Raw genomic sequence first — 16,681 nt, forward strand, 5'->3', positions numbered from 1 at the left:
TCAGTGTCAGTGTGTTGCATCTGTACAATACTTTTTGTATATTTCTTCTGCGTATCTATTACAGGCATAAAGGTCTTTAAATGCCTTGTATGGTCAGTCCAAAACCCAAAGATATTCCCTTTAATTTGATATAAAATGGATGAAAGCAGGATTAAAGGTGCTAAAAACTACGGTGGCCGACAGGTTCAAACGGCCTCAAGAACTTCCATTTCCTCGAGATGTGAAACATATAACAGAAAGTACAACACGTTAGTAGCTTAGGGATCAAACCAGTCTGTGATTAGCCGTTGAAGCCCATTATTACACGGCTTAGTTGAATAATCGATTCTGATTGGTCAATTTGGGCTTGCGACAGGTTGTTAATTTTTGCTAGCAGACCGTTGCTAGGGAGAGCAGACCGTCGCTAAGGAAGAGGTGCAGTCATCTCCACAGAAAGAAGTCCGGTCCATTTAACATAATAGGTTCAAATGCGAAATCATTTCTGACCACTTGCCCAATCAGGGAAGACCAATGCTAAATGTTTTACCCCGATGAGGCCTTTATTGACGAGCGTATCATTTATAACAAAGCCTTCCCGTGAGACAGGACCGCAAAACAAGAGTTAGAGACTCATGGTCATGGTGGTGACAGCGAGAGCCGGAGATTTGTGCCTTTATCACCTGCAGACGCCTCCCTCTCTCTATCTGCCCTCTTTCCGTCCATTTATCCGTCTATCCCTCATGCATCTGTCTTCTCTACGCCATCAATTATTCACCCGGAGCAGATGAATATTTCAAAGGGTGCCGGACTGTCTTCCTCTAGACCTCATCCCCGTCTCTAATTCATCACCATGTCTCTTCCTGCTCTCATCTGGTTTTGCCACCTTCACCCTCTCATGGTTTTTCTCCATTGTCTGTGTGTGTGTGTGTGTGTGTGTGTGTGTGTGTGTAGAAGTACTCAGATATTGTACTTGAGTAAAAGTAGAAGTACTCAGATCTTGTAATTGAGTAAAGTAGAAGTACTCAGATCTTGTAATTGAGTAAAAGTAGAAGTACTCAGATCTTGTACTTGAGTAAAGTAGAAGTACTCAGATCTTGTACTTGAGTAAAGTAGAAGTACTCAGATCTTGTACTTTAGTAAAGTAGAAGTACTCAGATCTTGTACTTGAGTAAAAGTAGAAGTACTCAGATCTTGTAATTGAGTAAAGTAGAAGTACTGAGGTCTTGTACTTTAGTAAAGTAGAAGTACTCAGATCTTGTAGTTGAGTAAAGTAGAAGTACTCAGATCTTGTACTTGAGTAAAAGTAGAAGTACTCAGATCTTGTACTTGAGTAAAGTAGAAGTACTCAGATCTTGTACTTGAGTAAAGTAGAAGTACTCAGATCTTGTAGTTGAGTAAAGTAGAAGTACTCAGATCTTGTACTTGAGTAAAGTAGAAGTACTCAGATCTTGTAGTTGAGTAAAGTAGAAGTACTCAGGTCTTGTACTTGAGTAAAGTAGAAGTACTCAGATCTTGTACTTTAGTAAAGTAGAAGTACTCAGATCTTGTACTTGAGTAAAAGTAGAAGTACTCAGATCTTGTAATTGAGTAAAGTAGAAGTACTCAGGTCTTGTACTTTAGTAAAGTAGAAGTACTCAGATCTTGTACTTGAGTAAAGTAGAAGTACTCAGATCTTGTACTTGAGTAAAGTAGAAGTACTCAGATCTTGTACTTGAGTAAAGTAGAAGTACTCAGATATTGTACTTTAGTAAAGTAGAAGTACTCAGATCTTGTACTTGAGTAAAAGTAGAAGTACTCAGATCTTGTAATTGAGTAAAGTAGAAGTACTGAGGTCTTGTACTTTAGTAAAGTAGAAGTACTCAGATCTTGTAGTTGAGTAAAGTAGAAGTACTCAGATCTTGTACTTGAGTAAAAGTAGAAGTACTCAGATCTTGTACTTGAGTAAAGTAGAAGTACTCAGATCTTGTACTTGAGTAAAGTAGAAGTACTCAGATCTTGTAGTTGAGTAAAGTAGAAGTACTCAGATCTTGTACTTGAGTAAAGTAGAAGTACTCAGATCTTGTACTTGAGTAAAGTAGAAGTACTCAGATCTTGTACTTTAGTAAAGTAGAAGTACTCAGATCTTGTACTTGAGTAAAAGTAGAAGTACTCAGATCTTGTAATTGAGTAAAGTAGAAGTACTGAGGTCTTGTACTTTAGTAAAGTAGAAGTACTCAGGTCTTGTACTTTAGTAAAGTAGAAGTACTCAGATCTTGTAGTTGAGTAAAGTAGAAGTACTCAGGTCTTGTACTTTAGTAAAGTAGAAGTACTCAGATCTTGTAGTTGAGTAAAGTAGAAGTACTCAGGTCTTGTACTTGAGTAAAGTAGAAGTACTCAGGTCTTGTACTTGAGTAAAGTAGAAGTACTGAGGTCTTGTACTTGAGTAAAGTAGAAGTACTCAGGTCTTGTACTTTAGTAAAGTAGAAGTACTCAGGTCTTGTACTTTAGTAAAGTAGAAGTACTCAGATCTTGTAGTTGAGTAAAGTAGAAGTACTCAGGTCTTGTACTTTAGTAAAGTAGAAGTACTCAGATCTTGTAGTTGAGTAAAGTAGAAGTACTCAGGTCTTGTACTTGAGTAAAGTAGAAGTACTCAGGTCTTGTACTTGAGTAAAGTAGAAGTACTGAGGTCTTGTACTTGAGTAAAGTAGAAGTACTCAGGTCTTGTACTTGAGTAAAGTAGAAGTACTGAGGTCTTGTACTTGAGTAAAGTAGAAGTACTCAGATCTTGTACTTGAGTAAAGTAGAAGTACTGAGGTCTTGTACTTGAGTAAAGTAGAAGTACTCAGGTCTTGTACTTGAGTAAAGTAGAAGTACTGAGGTCTTGTACTTGAGTAAAGTAGAAGTACTGAGGTCTTGTACTTGAGTAAAGTAGAAGTACTGAGGTCTTGTACTTGAGTAAAGTAGAAGTACTCAGGTCTTGTACTTGAGTAAAGTAGAAGTACCAGAGTGTAGGAATACTCTGTCACAGTAAAAGTATTCTAAATGTTCCTCCAGTGAAAGTAGAAAGTACTCTCATCTAAATGTACTTAAAGTAGCGACAGTAAAAGTAGTCATTGTCTGATTGGTCCATTTCAGAATAATCTCTCTGATATGTTTTATAATGATTGATCATTAAAGTGTTCTCAGAGCTGGTAAAGGTGCAGCTAGTTTGAATGGCTTTGTATACTGCAGGGTAGCTGCTGGATTTACTGCAGGTGAACTACAGTCTGATTTAAGGGCTGATTATATTTACCATCATTCATCCTAATCTGTAAAGTAACTAAAGGGATTACATAATGTAGTGGAGTAAAAGTACACCATTTACCTCTGAGTTGAGTAGAAGTACAAAGTAGCACATCATTGAAATACTCAAGTAAAGAACAAGTACCTCAAATTTGAGCTGAAGTACAGTACTTGAGTAACTCTAAGTCACTTTACACCTCTGTCTCTTTTTCTATGCACGGTTTTTCTGGGGGAATGAAAGGAGAGGCGTCTGCGCTGATGGTTTGTTGGGGCTGCTGGAAGCCACTCAGTCCGCTCTTCATTAACTATGAATGGGATCTACCTTTGGCGTGTTTTCATAGACACGCCTGAGCCTTTCTGCACAGTCACTCTCACGGAGGTTTTCACTTCAGGAGTACACGAGGAGAGCATCACCATTATTTAAAAACTGTCCCTTAAAGATTCCCTCATCAAAATGTGTTCTATTTATATCACTAAAATGTTGAACTTGATACTGATGATCGCTCATGTATTTTCAGTAGAGGTGGTTTAACATTGCTCCTCTGAAGGGTGGGAGATACCTGCTTTCTGGCAACCATAGCTAGCCAAGTTAGCATGTTGGTTAGCAACATAAAAGGGGGTCTGGAAATAGAAAAGGGGGTACACATAAAGCTAACACACTTTCCCAAGTTCCCCAGGCAAGACAAATAGACAAGATAATAAATGCAAATGCAAATGCACCTGACTTGTCAGTAGCCTACAAATCTAGTTAGCAGAGAGAGTTAGCATTAGCATTAGTACATTTTTAAAGCAAACGTGCAGTTTTTGGATGTAAACTGACCCTACAGATTCATTTCATATACCCACACATTGCACATCCTATGCATGTTTCACAACAACTGCAACGCCAGTAACAATTTAACAAGCTAACATGCTAACAAAGACGCTAGCTACACTCAGATTTTGGTGCCTCCACAAAAATGTCTGGCCAAATCTTGTTAAATTTGAAGTATTCCTTACTTGTACATAAATGTATTCCTCTACATCTTTAATATTGTAAGTGTGCATGGGCAACACTTTGACGTTTTAGCTTTTTCATTCTTTCATTTTCATGGAAAAGGGGGAAATCTGCACTTAATTTTTAGACATGTGAGCATGAAATCCCCCACAGTCTTCATCATGTCAGAAACACAGCGCATCGTATCATCCTCGCTCCAGTCAGGCAGCGCAGCAACTTGAATGTTTGTCCTCCAATCTGGGATTACAGCCGGAGGATCAAACTGTGACCCTATCAGCGACGGAGCGATGGAGAGAGAAATAAAAAGATGAACGGCTCGATAGATAAGTGAGGAAATGTTTAAGAAAGGAGATCAAACAAAGATGTGTGTGTGTGTGTGTGTGTGTGTGTGTGTGTGTGTGTGTGTGTGTGTGTGTGTGTGTGTGTGTGTGATAATGTGTGCGATTGTGTGTGTGTAAGCCTCAGGCAGTGTGCAGTGATGATGACACAGCTTGTGAACTGAAGGTGCCACCGTTGTCGTGTGTGTGTGTGTGTGTGTGTGTGTGTGTGTGTGTGGCCATTTGCTGTGGCCTGTGTGTCCGGCTGCGCTGCAATCTGTTAGCTCTCTCTCTCTCTCTTCTTCTCCTGACACATTTCACCCTGACACACACACACACACACACACACACACACACACACACACACACACACACACACACACACACACACACACACTCTTATCTTATGCACGGGTGATGGTGTGTGACAGCAGTGATGGGACAGTTTTACAGCGACACCCCGTTAAAATAAGAGCAGAAGTTAAACTGACAGGTCGTACAGGGGGAAGCCTGTTCTATTGATTTTCTCCCCCCTGCTCATACATTCATAAGAGAGTAAACAACAACAAAGACTGTGGCGGAGTGAGTCAGCTGACAACAACAACAATCATCGTCCTAACCCTTCATACCACACACAACATAAATCAACCCATTAAAGGAGGGATGGTGACTTCACTCAGTAAAAATGTCCTCCCTCTTGTAAAAATCCACAGGCTTGAAAGTCCTCCAAGAATAAGAACCTCCACCACTCCCTGATTTAAAGTCTTATATCACCATATTTAGAAAACACAGCTTCAAGCAGTGAGTCATTGTAATGCACCGTGTAATTCACAACTATGCACAACACACTGAGGCCAACACCCTCGCTATAGAAGTCTAAATGTAGTAAAACCAGCACCAATCTTTTCATGTTCCTGGGGAGAGTTTTCCTTTCTTTGTCTTCCAACCCGAGGTATTAGTGTCTCCAATCTTCACATTCAATATCAAACACCTGAGAGAGGTGGGACTCATTTTGAGGGTCCGGTCTGATGTACGAGTTCAATCCAGTTTGATAGTGTGGACAAAAGCAACTTTAATATGACTTGTTTTTGCTAATTAAAAAGAAGCAGCCTGTGCTGACAGTGTCATGAAGCTAAAGACAGCGTTACATTACTGATCAAAAAAAGCATTCTGTCAAAATGACCAATCACCTGGTCCCACTTAGCAAAAAGCAAGACAGAGAGAACTCCGAATAAGTCCAAACGTAGGAAATAATTGAGAATTGTGAGAAAACATTTAGAAATCTTAAGATAAAATTGAGACATTTTGAGATAAAATTCAGGGTTTTTTTCCATTTTGAAAATAAATCACCATTTTAAACTGATGTTCCAGCCCCGATAAGTCTACCGTAATATCCTGACGGCCAGCCAAACGTTTCCCAACATCGAGACTGAGGGTTACTTATTATTCCTCCCACAGGTTTATTGACCTTTACAAAGAAAAGGTGAAACAAACAAACAAGAACAAGGACAAGGACAAATGAATAAAGGCTAATGTGCATCATCACTGTTGCATTCGTTGTACTTATTTTGACCAACACATGAAAACACTTACAGTACTCACTTCCGGTCATACCATCTTTCGCGCACACACGTGAGACGTAGCATTCACAAGCCGTCATACATCGCGACCACTCACACTTTACACACTGACATTTCCGTCCAAAACAATGACGAAACTCTACAGACCATCTCACGAATACATACCAACGGCGCCATGACAGACAGCATTCACAACTCAAACAGATCGCTGAAACGCGCCTGAGGTGAACGAGTTTACCTCTGAACTACAGGACACAGTGGTGCGTGATTGGACATTTAGAACCATGTGACCTAAATAGATACACATAGGGCAGGGGTGTCCAAACTACTACCCGGGGGCCAAATGCGGCCCTCTGCACATTCTAAAAGTACAATGAATGTGGCCCACAAAATAAACTTCTGCTTGTCTTATATTGAACTTCTCAAATATATATGTTAACATATATTAATGAGACCAATTTCAAATAAATTCAGTCATTTAGAATTTAAAACATGTCCTAACAAATCTGAGTTGATAAAAAAAAAGACAATAACTTATTTCTGTAACCAGCTGGAAATGTAACCTTCATATTCACTCTTATTATCAGCAGTCTGAGGCTTCTGTTTTAAGAATGCGCTGCCAACAAAATTAATGAAACCCTAAAGTTGATGTAGGCTGTTTTTTTCTGAACGCGTATAGCTTAACTTATGAGACAATACTCATCTCTATAAGTGGCCCAGCTCTCCGTATATTCTTCTGTATGTGGCCCTCGGTGAGAAAAAATTGGACACCCCTGACATAGGGAACTGTATATTCCATGAATACATGATATTTCTGTAAGGCTAACAAGAAATAAGAACATGTATTATATTTTCTAAAACATTGAACTTAATGCCACACTCATAACAGAGCGACTAAGAACATTGAAGAACCCTTCTACGAGACACTGACGGAAATCATTTCCAGAAGGACAAGTCACTGGATTTCATTTACTATGTTAACATGTAAAGGTAAGACCATGCATTACATATTTTCAGCAGTGTAAATAAGTATAAATAGTGGAACTGGACTGCTAATTAAAGGTGAATTGAATTGAACGGACCCTTACTAGTCAGGCTAGTCATTGTGCAAGCTTCCAACTGAAAGGTGAAATGAAAGAGGCCCTGTTGGGTTTCTTGTGTTACTCTATCTTATTAAACATGCTTCTTATTATTTGAACTCTACTACACATTACTTTATTTAATGTAAACATGAAGAGGTTTTTTTTCCTCCAACCTTTTCTCCATTTTCCATGTCTGACGCAATCTTGCTTTGACCTTCCAATAAAACCAACATGTTGGATTCTTAGTAATCCTGTCATTATAAATGTCAGGGAGATATTAATGAGATTTCAAATCGATGGAGAGTAGATAATGTATATTCCACTGTGACATGAATGTGTGGGTGAGGTTACACACAATGCCATCATATAAAAGGTCAAAGCATATCATCACAGCTAAGATCTCACACACTGTTTTATGAACATATAGGTCACCTGCTGAATTAAAAACAGAACAAATGAACCAAAGAAAGAGAAAACCATGAAGCAGTAGGAGTACAGATTCACACTTAAAGTGTTAGAACAGAACAGAACAGAACAGCTGACAGAGGAGAGAAATATCTGATCCACTCAGGATTATGAAACAAGTCAGAAATTATGAAAAAAACAGTGAATTTTCAACATTTAAAAAAAAAAATCTGAATTTTAAAAAATATGAACTTTGGAAAATAGATCAGAATTTTGTCAAAAATTGTGAAAAAAAGTGAGAATTTTGAGAAAGAAAATCAAAAGGAGAAGTATCGGAGACAAAAAAATCTGAACTTTTAGAAAAGGAGAAATTTTGACGTAAAACTCAGATTTATTTTTTCATTTTGAAAAGAATATCAGAGAAAAGGTCAGATTTTTTAAAGAAGATGATTAGGGCCACAGATCCCATCAAGCAGATTCAGGCCTAACCCTAACGCTAAGCCCTAACCCAGTAGGGGTATATATTCACTCTCAAAGTATTAGCCTCCAGAACAGAACAGCTGACAGAGGAGAGTCACACCTGATCCTTCATAACAAACAGATGCTAGCCTGAATCCAACGTGCATTATTTCACTTAAAAACACGTCTCCATTTTCGACAGCGTTTATGTTTGCATTAAGTTCAGACGGTCGGCTGATATCACGGTGAGTGTTACTATCTGTGACACCCCCTGAGCGCTGGGCAAAACTCTGCAGTGGGAGAAACGCACAGAAGATAAGAGCAGAACTACATAAAGCTGTGATGGATAACGAGGAGAGCCAGAGATGACGGCTGTATTGCTCTCACACACACACAAACACACACACACACACAAGGTGCAGGGGTCCCCGAGCTGGAGCAAAGATTGAGAGATCCGAGTGGTGTGTGTCTGTGTGTCTGTGTGTGAGTGTGAGTGTGAGTGTGAGTGTGAGTGTGAGTGTGAGTGTGTGTGTGTGTGCACCAAGGGAGAGTGCGAGAGGAGATGAATGGCCAACAATTGAATAACCTTGACCTTCTCTGCAGATATCCTTTATTAAAAATCAAGAAAAGCCCTACTACTGGGAATAACGAGTGTGTGTGCGTGTGTGTGTGTGTGTGTGTGAGAGCGAGAGAGTGTGTGTGGGAGCGAGAGAGCGTGTGTGATTGATGTTACTAGGTCTCTATCACCTACGGTATAGTCATGGTCCAATGGCTTTCACACCGGCACATCATTCATCCACATGCAGCTCCCCCAATTTCTCACACACACACACACACACACACACACACACACACACACACACACACACACACACACACACACACACACACACACACACACACACACACACACACACACACACACACACACACACACACACACACACACACACACACACACACACACACACACACACACACACACACACTTCATATTGATCCTGTACTTCAAATAAGGTCAAAGCACAGCTAATAGGAACATGGCGTGGAGTGAACAGAACGATAAAAGAGGAGAGGAAGAAGAAGTTAAAGAGGCCCTGTTCTGCTTTCTGGGGTTTCCTAAATAGGCTAAGGGGCGGGGCATCTTTAGCAGGAGAGGACTCTTTAAAGTAGAGACACTACATACATCAGCAGGAGAGGACTCTTTAAAGTAGAGACACTACACACTGATATACACCTGAACATCAGCAGGAGAGGACTCTTTAAAGTAGAGACACTACATACTGATATACACCTGAACATCAGCAGGAGAGGACTCTTTAAAGTAGAGACACTACATACTGATATACACCTGAACATCAGCAGGAGAGGACTCTTTAAAGTAGAGACACTACATACTGATACACACCTGAACATCAGCAGGAGAGGACTCTTTAAAGTAGAGACACTACATACTGATATACACCTGAACATCAGCAGGAGAGGACTCTTTAAAGTAGAGACTCTACATACTGATATACACCTGAACATCAGCAGGAGAGGACTCTTTAAAGTAGAGACACTACATACTGATATACACCTGAACATCAGCAGGAGAGGACTCTTTAAAGTAGAGACACTACATACTGATATACACCTGAACATCAGCAGGAGAGGACTCTTTAAAGTAGAGACTCTACATACTGATATACACCTGAACATCAGCAGGAGAGGACTCTTTAAAGTAGAGACTCTACATACTGATATACACCTGAACATCAGCAGGAGAGGACTCTTTAAAGTAGAGACGCTACATACTGATATACACCTGAACATCAGCAGGAGAAGCAAGAGGGGGAGAGGAGTTAATGAAAAGAGGACAAAGCAAAGAGGAAACAAAGAAAAGGACAGGTGAAAAAGACGACACACACACACACACACACACACACACACACACACAGAGGGCTGCATATCGATGTGAACATCCATACACATGAGGTGTGACTTTGCTTTATAGCATCTGCCTCTCGGGGGAGTGAAAGTCATATTCAAATACCCCTGCTCCGGTGTTTGAGCAGACAGCTCCTCTGGTTCTGCAGCAGAACCTCATCAGTGCTCGGGGTCTAAGCGGATAACACACATAATGACTTCACACACACTCCAAAGGTTAGTGGACTTTAGGAGTCAGTCTATTGACGGCTGCCCCGGGTATATTAACCTTGGCAATCCAAAGAAAAGTAATAGATACGGGGAATATTCACCTGGTAACAGAGCAACCCTCCCTCAGAGATCACAGGGTATTTAATCCTGATGTTTTAATGAGTGACAGTAGCTCAGGCTTTTTAATCTTTATAAAAGGTGCTGTATTTGAATTATTTGAACCCTGAAATGAAACAGAAATGTGCAAAAATCAGGATCAGGAAAACTTGAATTAACCCAGGGGGAAATGGGTTTTGGGAAAGTTAAAATAAATGAAAAAATAAATCCTAAAACATGGTTTTGTATGAAAGTGAAAAATAAAAGGAAGGTATTTTTCATCCACATTATGTGGTTACAGAAACGCATGAATCCTCAGCTGGTAATTGAACCAAAGTTCATGAAGTCATGGGTGTTATTTTTCACATGGAGACAGAAGCTACATTGTTTTCTGCCTCCTGTCACAGCTAGTATCTCTACTGACGGGTGTGTGTGTGTGTGTGTGTGTGTGTGTGTGTGTGTGTATGTGTGTGTGTGTGTGTGTGTGTGTGTGTGTATGTGTGTGTGTGTGTGTGAGAGCAGAAATAGAGCCTTTATTACAGTATGACAACAGACTGCTGCATTATTATAGTTTCTACCCAGCCAGGCCACAGGCTGATTATACACTGTGTCCTACAGCCAGCGGAGGTACGTGTGTGTGTGTGTGTGTGTGTGTGTGTGTGTGTGTGTGTGTGTGTGTGTGTGTGTGTGTGTGTGTGTGTGTGTGTGTGTGTGTGTACTTCCCTATGGTGAGCCCCATCACATGTGGTCTGCATTAAAACACTATTGTGTGGTGTTACGAGGCTGCACAGCGTTGCCTTGCCTACTGAAATCCCTATCCCATGTTGTCAGCCTCTCAGTCTTATTATGGGATGGTTTCCTGAACTCTGTAAGCACACACACACACACACATACACACACACACACACACACACACCACACCCAACGTAGGCTTGCTAAGCCCTGAACTCACTCCAACACATGCTGTCTTAGACATCAAAGCTCTCTCACACGAGGACAGAAACAGAGAGCAGTCACATCACACAGATCCTTACAGCAGTGATTGGTGGAGGCCGCAGTGGTTGAAGGGAAATGTCCTACAGAGGCCACAGAGCAGGAAAGTTGAACTATCCCATAAAAACATATCTGGGGCATCTTCAAGCCAAATGCACACAAGTGTAGTGGGAAGAATGCAGATTAAAACGCATTAATAAGCAAGTACTTCTCCTCTCCAAAGGTGCATATATCACCAACTGTTACCTTGAGTTCTTAAAGACACTTTAACATAACTCCACAGTGATTGGAGAATACAAAAAACATCCACAAACTGAGTAAATCCGTGATGAATACAGTCAGGAAGATGCTCTTTACACCCGAGTGTCATAGCTAACAATGCTCTTTGCACCCGGGCGTCATTAGCATTGTTAGCTATGATACCCGGGTGCAAAGAGCATTGTTAGTTATGACGCCTGGGTGCAATAGCATTGTTAGCTATGACGCCTGGGTGCAAAGAGCATTGTTAGCTATGACGCCTGGGTGCAATAGCATTGTTAGCTATGACGCCTGGGTGCAATAGCATTGTTAGCTATGACGCCTGGGTGCAAAGAGCATTGTTAGCTATGACGCCTGGGTGCAAAGAGCATTGTTAGCTATGACGCCTGGGTGCAAATACTGTAGCATTGTTAGCTATGACGCCCGGGTGCAAAGAGCATTGTTAGCTATGACGCCTGGGTGCAAATACTGTAGAATTGTTAGCTATGACGCCCGGGTGCAAAGACCATTGTCTTGATGGAAATTCTTTCTTTTAACAATTCCCTTGTGGAACGGCGTTAAATTGAAACTCCCCTATAGTTGATCAATAAAGGACAACGCATGGAGGAATATACAGTAAGAGGGGGGGCTTAAATATGAGCTTTTGAGTTAAGATGAAACCCATATAACTGCAATTATCCCGGTTCAACTCCTTTTGTTGCATGACATAACCCTAATTCTTCCAAAACACTGTAAGCTGTATAAATGCCCCCAAAAAAATGAGGATTTGTGGTTTTTTTAAACCGGAAAAACTGCTCTTTGTTGGGGAGGCAGCGTTTGATTTTTCAATGACGACAATAAGCCCCTCTTTTTTCCCACAAAGGTTGAATTAGTGTAAGTCGCTTCAGACGGAGCATCTGCCAGATGAATGTAATGCAATGTTACGTAATGTTTTGTACTGGCTGTCTGTGGCGTCGCTGGTAATTATCTTTTCTGTAGCTCAAAAGCACATAAGCGTCTGAGAGGAGATTAGGTTTCGCCTAGCAACATCTAAAAGCAGGATGGGATCACAGCTGCAGGAAGGGCCATTACATCTTCCTCCCTGATTCGTTAAACAGAACATATATACAGATTTCTGGGGTGTTCTCTTGGCTGTAGTGTGTGTTTGTGTGCAAGTAAATGGTCTGCAAAGGCTTAAATCCATACATTAGTGAGCCTTAAGTGTTTGCGTTAATTTAGAGAAAGATAATTCCTAAAATGTGTGAATAAAGTCAATTCTAATGTTACATAAAGCCACAAAAGAAGACATAGCTTGCTGCAATGAAGCTACAAATGCTAAAATGTGAACGCTTCACACAGATTTTCAACCGATGAGAAGAGTCAGTGTCGTCGGTTTATCATATCAGGCATTCGTGTGAAACGTATCACCATGAGAGTTTGACTTCTTGAACCAATCGTGTGTTTCAGGATGTGAAAGTGACCGTGCCCTTTGGAGAAACTGCCTGAAAAATAAAAAAGGAGAAAACTAAAATCAAAGAGCACGGCGTAACAAGAGAACACGGGCAAACATCCAGACATGAACACAAATAATCCCGGCTGTGGACTCGCTGCAAACACACCCACCACGTGTAACACACACACACACACACACACACACACACACACACACACACACACACACACACACACACACACACACACACACACACACACACACACACACACACACACACACACACACACACACACACACACACACACACACACACACACACGTAAGAAAAATAAATACACAGGGAAGCAGAGCCAGCACATGCTTCAGTGATGAACTCATCTGTGAGAAAACAACAGTTTGGAGTCGAGAGGGGAATATGTCTTTTTCTTCTGGGTGGATTGCAGGAAAAGCGTGTGTGTGTGTGAGACAGATGAAGTGTGTACAGAATAACAGAGGAGCAGCAGAGAGAGTAAACAGAGAAGAAGGTTTGAAACCAAAGAGATGCTCTCTGCCAGGAAAAATTACTTTTGCCTCAGAAAAGTGTAAAAGAGTACACACACACACACACACACACACACACACACACACACACACACACACACACACACACACACACACACACACACACACACACACACACACACACACACACACACACACACACACACACACACACACACACACACACACACACACACACACACACACACACACACACACTTGTTTGGTTGTTTAAAGCTCAAGGATGGACAGAAGCGAGCTCTCACACACTCAAACATTTACAGCATACTATCACCGTGTTTGCTCGCCAAAATAAAAGCCTTTCAGTAACTTTGGTTTCCACAATGGGTGTACGGTGACAGAAAATTACAGATATAGACACAATGCATACTGCATGTGTGTGCTCGCCAAAATTAAAGCTTTCTTTCCGAGTCAACTTGGTTTTGAAGTTGCCACAAGAGGTTTAGGGTTTCTTCAGCTGGTGAGAAGTAATTTCCTAATACTCATAATAGTGTTCACATAAGAGGTTATCTGAATGTCAAATCCAATCCGAAACCGGCCAGTGGAAACTTCTCCACATAAAGGAAATGGACCAAAGAACAGCAAGAGCTCAAAATAGTTCAGATGGTAATTACACCAAAATGTGGACAACCAGAAGAAGAAGGAAAAAACTGGCAGCAGTAGGATGCTCCATCACACAGAGGATATTTACAGCAAAAGGAGGGACAAAGAGACAACATATAAACCACTATTACATAAAAAGGCATAATAATAATAAGAAGTCCACTTCAAGGTAGACAAAGATGAGGAACAGTGTGTGATAGCAGCCAGTTATTTTACAGTTACGTCACAGTGTTTAACGGTGCAAATACGAAGTAGCAGGCAGAAATAAAACCCATAGAAGAACATGTTGCACATAGTGTTGATGCAGTGTTATTTTACCCTTTTCAGGCCCTCCACTGGACAGTCTAAAGAGACGCAATGCATTCTGGGGCAGTTGAGTGTGTTCAGTAAGCTCAGGCCTCTTACTCTGGCTGATCCAGTTTACATCCGGGCGTTTCTCACGTGCACAAAATCAACTTACTATGCAAATAAATTCTCACAATGGGCAGAATGTCAGTATAAATAGCTGATCCCTCTCATACCGTTACATCCTCAGGAAGAAACACAGGGGGGTAGTGAGTCATAGTGTGTGTGTGTGTGTGTGTGTGTGTGTGTGTGTGTGTGTGTGTGTGTGTGTGTGTGTGTGTGTGTGTGTGTGTGTGTGTGTGTGTGAAAGCATGTGAACGTTTAGGGGAGGGTGGGGCATCGGAAGGCCATCTGTCCAGTGTGTGTTAATCCTGCTATCAGGAGAGCAAAAGCAAGGGCAACACACACACACACACACACACACACACACACACACACACGACAACGGTGGCAACTTCAGTTCACAAGCTGTGTCATCATCACTGCACTCTGCCTGAGGCTTACACACACACAATCGCACACATTATCACACACACACACACACACACACACACACACACACACACACACACACACACACACACACACACACACACACACACACACACACACACACACACACACACACACACACACACACACACACACACACACACACAGTGTCAGTGGATGATGTCTCTAATGTCAGAAAGCACTGTCTCTGTAACACTCAGGCTGTTGTTTTGTCCTTGAATGGCCTCCTTTATCCCCTTATTTATTTTAAAAGTGTGTTCCCAGATATCAGGGGTTTTTCGAAGTAGGTGTCAAGTCTTGAATCTTGTCCCGAGGCCTTCCAAATATCTGTACTCCTCACTCACAGTTTGTGTTCCTAACATCCGCCTCGGGGTTTCATTTGACAATATTTTGGCACTTCATACACGCCCTAACCCTTCATACTTCACTTCCATTCAGAGGAATGTTCAGTAAACATTTGGAACTGAAGCCATTGAATAGCGACTAGAAGAACTGCACACACACGCTTCCACACGTCCAGGATACTGTCAGCCCTGCATGTGTATGAATTTGGACGAACCACACATTATTTTAACACATTAAAGATGTCCTAAAATATGCTGTTTGGGGTTTTCCAGAGGGAGATTCTCTCCTACACACTGGGCTCTGGTTTCAGACAAGGGCTAGGTTGGAATTGTCAAGAAATCGGCTCATATATTCTTCATTATAAAGGTTGGAATTGAAATAAAAAAGGAAAGTGAAACTGATGCTGTCTGTTGAGGCACGGCAAATGTTGCGGCCTGCAAGGCATTGTGGGACAGCATGTTCTCCTCTCCTAAAGGAAGGTCCATTGTTTCCTAAAGTAGGTTATAAAGGAAGCTTCAGAGCTCCTTTCCGATCATCTAGAGCAGCTCTTATCATGGCGGCCACTGAGGGACTTCCGGGTCATTTCACTCCGTCAGGAACCTTCCTAAGATAAACTGACTATTCGACCGTAGCCAGCGTGTTTCTGCAGAAAGGAGGCTTGAAGTGAAACTGCTGCAGTGAATTCAAGCTGAACCCGGATTACTGTATGAGCGCCACATTATGTTAAAGTGATGCTGCTATTTAGTTTCGAACTTCATTTCTTTCAGGCATTTCACCAACACAACCATCTGCTGTTGTCTGCGGTCATGCTGATGTATGTTCTGTTTGCCGGCAAAGTGACGGCAACAAGATGCTATTACTGCACTTCACATCATGTGTTCATCACACTTTTGTATGGACGAACACCAGGTTCATTGATAGAAAGCCTTTAGTTCTAGCTCTTTTGACGCCTTGTTATTTCAAATGTTAAAACAAACACTAAAATCCCATTGGATCTTACCATTGGTCAATACTGAAGTTCCTAGGCTTCATTACAGTCAAACTAGCAGGTTTCTGTCTTTAAATACCTGAAACAACAGGAGAAATAACGCGTATCATCCACCCTGCCGCCTCACACGGAAGAGATGTGGAGCTGAAAGGAAACCATAATGGGCTCCAACGTCACGTAATAGGATTTCTGTTCCATCATACCACACTGCGCTCACAGTATTAGAAGACAGATTAAATCAGACATGTAGTGGAAGGCTTTAATCTGGAACCGTAATCCCATTTCAGCAAAAGAGAAAAATAACATTTGATGTATTTATTGTTTG

General features: G+C 41.3%; 1 protein-coding gene across 1 annotated transcript in view; it reads right to left on the bottom strand.

Moving 5' to 3' along the window:
* Positions 1 to 16,681, bottom strand: part of atrnl1a (attractin-like 1a) — a 192,984-nt gene that overhangs the window by 168,574 nt on the left and 7,729 nt on the right.

This window comes from Eleginops maclovinus, chromosome 22 (genome assembly GCF_036324505.1).
Source record: "Eleginops maclovinus isolate JMC-PN-2008 ecotype Puerto Natales chromosome 22, JC_Emac_rtc_rv5, whole genome shotgun sequence".
In the NCBI taxonomy this organism is placed as follows: Eukaryota; Metazoa; Chordata; class Actinopteri; order Perciformes; family Eleginopidae; genus Eleginops; species Eleginops maclovinus.